Below are 6963 nucleotides of genomic sequence, written 5' to 3'. Positions count from 1 at the left end.
GAAAGCACTCGCCCTGCGCCCGGAGCTCCAGCTTGCGAAGCCGTGAAAGGCCTTTTTAGGAGGCGCGCGCAGACTCTGGCCTTACAGAAGCGCGTTTGCGTTAAAATCAGACGTTGGGAAGGGAAAAAACCCCCACGCTTTGCTTGACTGGCTTCTCCCCGCGATGCTGCTGCAAAGGGGGTTCAGGGAAGGCCTTTTGGGAAAGAAGAGGAACACGGCAACTGCCCAGAACCTTCATCGATGTTCAGAGCCGTTTTTTCCCCTCTGAAACCGCATGTCCCTTTGTAACAGACACAAAGAAAGGTTGGCTGTCGCAGCCCCTTCCTCAGGTGCAGCGCGCAGACGGAAGGTTAAAAACCTCCGAGAAGGCGGTTTGAATAAAGCCTCTCCCTTCCACGAGGTATTACAGGCAACACATGATGTTGTTTCGGATTCCTGTGGCTAAGATACATTCATCGTTGAGAGCAGGCGCCAGGGACCCGGGTCCGAGAGAAGAGGGCTTCCTCAACCGAAATGGCGGGGCGCGGCCCGTGCTACGCAGGTCAGGGAACTGGACCCAGCACAAACAGCTTTAACACATGGTTTAACTGTGGCGGTACAAAGATCTGCAGGGGACGAACGGTCGGAGCGCCTCCAGCGCTGCGCAGCCGTCGGCAGCGTTTTCTGGCCCTGTGGCCCACGCCAGCTGTTGATGAAAGAAGGGCAATGCTGCCGACCTACTTCGGATGGGAGCTGTGGAAGTTATTAATGCTTGTAACGTATTCTGACAGCCTCAGGTAACAGGCATCAAAGTAGGCATCGATCAAAGCAATACCACGGGGAAGAAGGTCTTTCTCATTCAGAAGCGCTTGCTATTGGCCTTTATTGGCCTCTACTGAAGCACAGTAGCGACCCAGCCTGCTGCTGCACGTAGTGAGTCCTATGTGATAAATACCACCGTAGCCAAATGGGAGTTCGGGACAAAGAATCAGCCGCTTTTTCTCGGGGAGAAGGAGCTGGCGACAGAAAACAGTTTTAGGCAGTCATGGTTCAGCTGTCTCCGGAGCAAGGGCCTGGCTCACAAGGGGGCAGCATCCAACCGTTTTATTTCAGAAACCTTCCATCATCTAGTCCACAGTTGAGGAGAAATGGCAGGATATTAAAATACTCGAAAGTTTTGTAGAACTAACATTACCTCCAGTAATGATTAATTTTTAGGTCTGATTAATTTTTTCACTCCATTAGTGTTTGAAAATACATGAAACAGGAATTACTATCACTTTAGTAAATGGATTGACGACTTGTCCAGTATCATGCTGTTAAACAAAACCCCTCTCTGTTGCCTCCTGCAGCACTAATCAATGAATCACTAGAAACACTCTCTCCCACTGCAGCAGCAGTAGAAAGACATGACTAGAGCGTACTGAGAGGCCTTTGAATTAAAGAAACCTCAAGCATATTCAGATACTAATCTTTTATGCTCTTCAGGTACATGCATGCAAAGTTGTTTTAGCTGTTCATTTTAGCCAGTATTCTGAATTGAATCAGGCAGCGTTGAGCATATGCTCTTCACACAGCATTTAGTTCAGACACGTAAGATCAAGGGTAGAATTAAATGTCCCCAAACACAAAACAAGTTTATGTGAAGAAATGTTCCTGCAGCGTTATAGTATTTTGCTAATAAGGAAGGGCCTTAAATGTAGCAAAGATGTTGATAGAAAACATTACCTTTAAACAGCACCTACAGTGGCGATTTAGGAAAGAATTGGTGATAAATTTAGAGTAATGCTTCTAAACTCTTCTAAGGATAGGATCTTGGCCAACTGCCCATTGTTATAGCCACATCGTACACTAGCATTACTAATTGCTTTCGTTATTTCAGAGCTCAGAGTCTAAGTGAACCGCAGCCTATGCAGCAGTGGTGAGATCTTCTTTTAGATGTTTGTGTGTTCCTAAACACACCAGCACACACCGTCTCTTTTCCAGCTTGAAAGCGAGTCAGTTGCTTTCACTTGGCATCCTTCTTAAGTCATCTGGGAACCAGAACTATCCATAGCTGCTGCTGTGCCACTGGCAGACTGTGGGAAGCTGGGGTGTCACCAGCCCTCTGGCTGTATCTCACAGCTAATGATAAAGCACTGTGCAGTTCCTCAGGCTAAGGCTTTCCCATCAGGACCGCCATCTTCAGAAGAAAGTACAAAGTCTGTGTAATGCCACTCTGCTCGTTCTTGCACATTCTTACAAGCTTGATCATTGAGACCAATAGAGGCAAGTATCAGCAGTGAGGGGTGGGTTTTGCCCATGGTCACAATACCAAAAAGAGGAGTAGCCACTGATATTTGCTGCAGTCAGCACTGAGCAGGTGTGACTGTGCTACACTTCAAAAATCTTTATTGGGAACCAGAGATGGATTCTGGTTATCAGGTGTGGTTTCTAATGTGTCTTTGACTCATCTCCTATAGCTTTCTACTCTCTCATTTTAATTCTTTTGTGGTTGGCATTAAGCTGATCAGACTAATTAGTGCTATACATTTTTTACATCTCTATATATAATATATATTAATTTATTTTAAGAAAGCAAGCATTAAGTCCTTCAGTGGCAAATACATTCTAGTATCAGGAATCATTTACATGAAGCATTGTGTTTCCGCAGTGAAAGCATATTTCTTTCAAAACTTGGGATTAAAAACAAATGCTTACAAGATAGCTATCAGACTTAACATCATATTTCCACAGATTTTAGTCAGTTGCAGCCAGTCATATTCAAAGTCATAAATTAACTTAATACATTAGATGTGGTTTGGTTTATTTCCAGGGGGAGATGTTTATTCAGTGTACTGTAAACAATACCACGGGGAAGAAGGTCTTTCTCATTCAGAAGCGCTTGCTATTGGCCTTTATTGGCCTCTACTGAAGCACAGTAGCGACCCAGCCTGCTGCTGCACGTAGTGAGTCCTATGTGATAAATACCACCGTAGCCAAATGGGAGTTCGGGACAAAGAATCAGCCGCTTTTTCTCGGGGAGAAGGAGCTGGCGACAGAAAACAGTTTTAGGCAGTCATGGTTCAGCTGTCTCCGGAGCAAGGGCCTGGCTCACAAGGGGGCAGCATCCAACCGTTTTATTTCAGAAACCTTCCATCATCTAGTCCACAGTTGAGGAGAAATGGCAGGATATTAAAATACTCGAAAGTTTTGTAGAACTAACATTACCTCCAGTAATGATTAATTTTTAGGTCTGATTAATTTTTTCACTCCATTAGTGTTTGAAAATACATGAAACAGGAATTACTATCACTTTAGTAAATGGATTGACAACTTGTCCAGTATCATGCTGTTAAAAAAAAAAAAAAAAAAAAGGGCAAAACCCCTCTCTGTTGCCTCCTGCAGCACTAATCAATGAATCACTAGAAACACTCTCTCCCACTGCAGCAGCAGTAGAAAGACATGACTAGAGCGTACTGAGAGGCCTTTGAATTAAAGAAACCTCAAGCATATTCAGATACTAATCTTTTATGCTCTTCAGGTACATGCATGCAAAGTTGTTTTAGCTGTTCATTTCAGCCGCTGTTCTGAATTGAATCAGGCAGTGTTGAGCATATGCTCTTCACACAGCATTTAGTTCAGACACGTAAGATCAAGGGTAGAATTAAATGTCCCCAAACACAAAACAAGTTTATGTGAAGAAATGTTCCTGCAGCGTTATAGTATTTTGCTAATAAGGAAGGGCCTTAAATGTAGCAAAGATGTTGATAGAAAACGTTACCTTTAAACAGCACCTACAGTGGCGATTTAGGAAAGAATTGGTGATAAATTTGGAGTAATGCTTCTAAACTATTTTAAGGATAGGATCTTGGCCAACTGCCCATTGTTATAGCCACATCGTACACTAGCATTACTAATTGCTTTCGTTATTTCAGAGCTCAGAGTCTAAGTGAACCGCAGCCTATGCAGCAGTGGTGAGATCTTCTTTTAGATGTTTGTGTGTTCCTAAACACACCAGCACACACCGTCTCTTTTCCAGCTTGAAAGCGAGTCAGTTGCTTTCACTTGGCATCCTTCTTAAGTCATCTGGGAACCAGAACTATCCATAGCTGCTGCTGTGCCACTGGCAGACTGTGGGAAGCTGGGGTGTCACCAGCCCTCTGGCTGTATCTCACAGCTAATGATAAAGCACTGTGCAGTTCCTCAGGCTAAGGCTTTCCCATCAGGACCGCCATCTTCAGAAGAAAGTACAAAGTCTGTGTAATGCCACTCTGCTCGTTCTTGCACATTCTTACAAGCTTGATCATTGAGACCAATAGAGGCAAGTATCAGCAGTGAGGGGTGGGTTTTGCCCATGGTCACAATACCAAAAAGAGGAGTAGCCACTGATATTTGCTGCAGTCAGCACTGAGCAGGTGTGACTGTGCTACACTTCAAAAATCTTTATTGGGAACCAGAGATGGATTCTGGTTATCAGGTGTGGTTTCTAATGTGTCTTTGACTCATCTCCTATAGCTTTCTACTCTCTCATTTTAATTCTTTTGTGGTTGGCATTAAGCTGATCAGACTAATTAGTGCTATACATTTTCTACATCTCTATATATAATATATATTAATTTATTTTAAGAAAGCAAGCATTAAGTCCTTCAGTGGCAAATACATTCTAGTATCAGGAATCATTTACATGAAGCATTGTGTTTCCGCAGTGAAAGCATATTTCTTTCAAAACTTGGGATTAAAAACAAATGCTTACAAGATAGCTATCAGACTTAACATCATATTTCCACAGATTTTAGTCAGTTGCAGCCAGTCAAATTCAAAGTCATAAATTAACTTAATACATTAGATGTGGTTTGGTTTATTTCCAGGGGGAGATGTTTATTCAGTGTACTGTAAACAGTGTGGTATTAAAAGGGCAAAGGAAACACCACTGTAATACATTTCAGAAATGTATATAAATCCATTCAACAAAAATAGGGGTTTTGTAAGGCATGGATTAGTTCTGTTAATGGGCAGACTTTCGCCTTTTGAATTTATTGTAAGGACAGCTTGGAATTATGTACTTTTTTTCCTTCATATGAAATACCTTTTGTTACATTTATCAATGGCTTAGTTAAATTCTTCCTCATGAAGACAACCAGGACCAAATACCTCTTCTACCTAACATTTTAGAAATGTTGACTTCTCAATCGCAGCTTCTTGTCTTTCCTGGTTTTCTGGCACGGTTTGCTTTATGTCTTATGTTCCCAGGTTAGCGACCTGGCGGGGCGGGGGAAAGAAGAGAGGTGTCAGGTAGATACCATCTTTGGAAGTCATCACATTGTTTCTTTTTTAGTGGGTGGGGTGGGAAATGGATTATATCAGAGGTTGCATTTTGTGGCATGACCTAATTAATTTACAGAAGTGTCAGTGAACTGCACTGGAACACTGGTTGAACTAAGAGGTCTCTGCATGAGGTAGGACTTTTTGGTTTCTTACCATCTCTCTTGTGATTGATTGTACTCTTTTGTTTTTTTTCCTTGTTGTTCCTCTGCTAGTGAGTAGCATGGTGTCCTTAGCGTTAAGGAGGAAGGAGGAGGGAAAGAAAAAGCCTGTGGAAGAAAGGCATGTCAAATGGTGAATACAAAAGTGGAAACAATGACGTAGTCCCTGGCAATTGGGAGAACCATATCCCAGAGCTACAAAAAGGACAGAATAAATGGTAGCAAGGGAGGGGTGGTTACCAGTCCTTAGACTTTTTTCAAAGCAAGGTAAAACCTGTCATGATTCAAATTGCTAAATATACGGATAGTATTCTAACATGGGGGTTATGCTGACAAGTGAGGACCCTTGTTCGAGGACACAGATTATGGGTAAACAAAAGAAGTATTTCTACCACTTTTATTTGAGGCTTCTTAACTGACTTGTGTAGCAAGAATTTTCCAATATTACTTTTTGTTGGGTTCATGCTTTACATTGGCATGAAGGAATCTGTGGCTGTGCTTACAATCCAACTCTGCTGTACTTTTCTGCATTTTTGATATCTGCTTTTAAAAGCTTTGACAAATCAATCTTTAAGAGAGTTAAAAGTCAAACTGATAAGGGAAGAAAATGACTAATTTTGGTTTATGAGATCAAGGTGGTGATCAGATTTCCATGTGAAGTCTACAAAGTTTACAACATTTTGTTAAGATGGGACAAATATATCCCACTAGCTAATAATTTTTTATGTAGGGTCTGTAAATGTATCTAAAACAGCTACACTGAGAAAGCTAAGACAAGTACACACATCCCAGAATTACTCTAAATCAGGTCATTATTTAAATGCCATTTAAAAATGTAATTCTAGAAGAAAACCAACCAGTCTAATATTTGCTAAGTAAGTGCATCAAAAGGACATCTTGTTACAAAGAATACATCCTTCAGCTAACAGTGTTTCCTCTGCTGGAAACATTCGTACATAGGTTCATAAACCAACAAAAATGGTTTAACATTTCAGCTTTGTTGCTATTTCTCCCTTTTTGCTTTTTTTTTTATTTTTCAGAAATTTGTCTGAGAATAGGACTTGTCGTTGTTCAGAATTTAATCTATGCCATTTTATTCCTTCCTTAACATAGAATCTTCTGTTCATAGTTTGTCCTAAACAACTAATTGATTGCAAGGGAGGGAAAAAAACAGCAGAAACAGATGAAGCTTGAAGTAACACAGGTTCTTGGCTTCATTTAAATGCTTCAACATATATTACCAAAAAAGCGAGGGGAGAAAAGACAGAAATATGGTAGACTTAACTGAGCTTCAAAGTTTTCATGAGGAGTTATAAAGTCTTTGAAAGCAGGAAGTTTTTTTCAGTCTACATGATAACCTTTTAAGATGCATAGTAAATACAAAATAGTCTAACTGCGTGTATAATCTGTTAAGTTTTAGAGTACAACTTTGCTGGCCATCTCTCTTCTCTTTTAGCTGTTTCCTATTTTAGGTATCTCCAGGCAGCTTCCTGATTCATACGAGTGGTGCTTCCTTTCT

This window comes from Pygoscelis adeliae, unplaced genomic scaffold (assembly GCF_000699105.1).
Source record: "Pygoscelis adeliae isolate BGI_AS28 unplaced genomic scaffold, ASM69910v1 Scaffold410, whole genome shotgun sequence".
NCBI classification, from domain to species: Eukaryota; Metazoa; Chordata; class Aves; order Sphenisciformes; family Spheniscidae; genus Pygoscelis; species Pygoscelis adeliae.
This window is presented reverse-complemented; position numbering follows the sequence as displayed.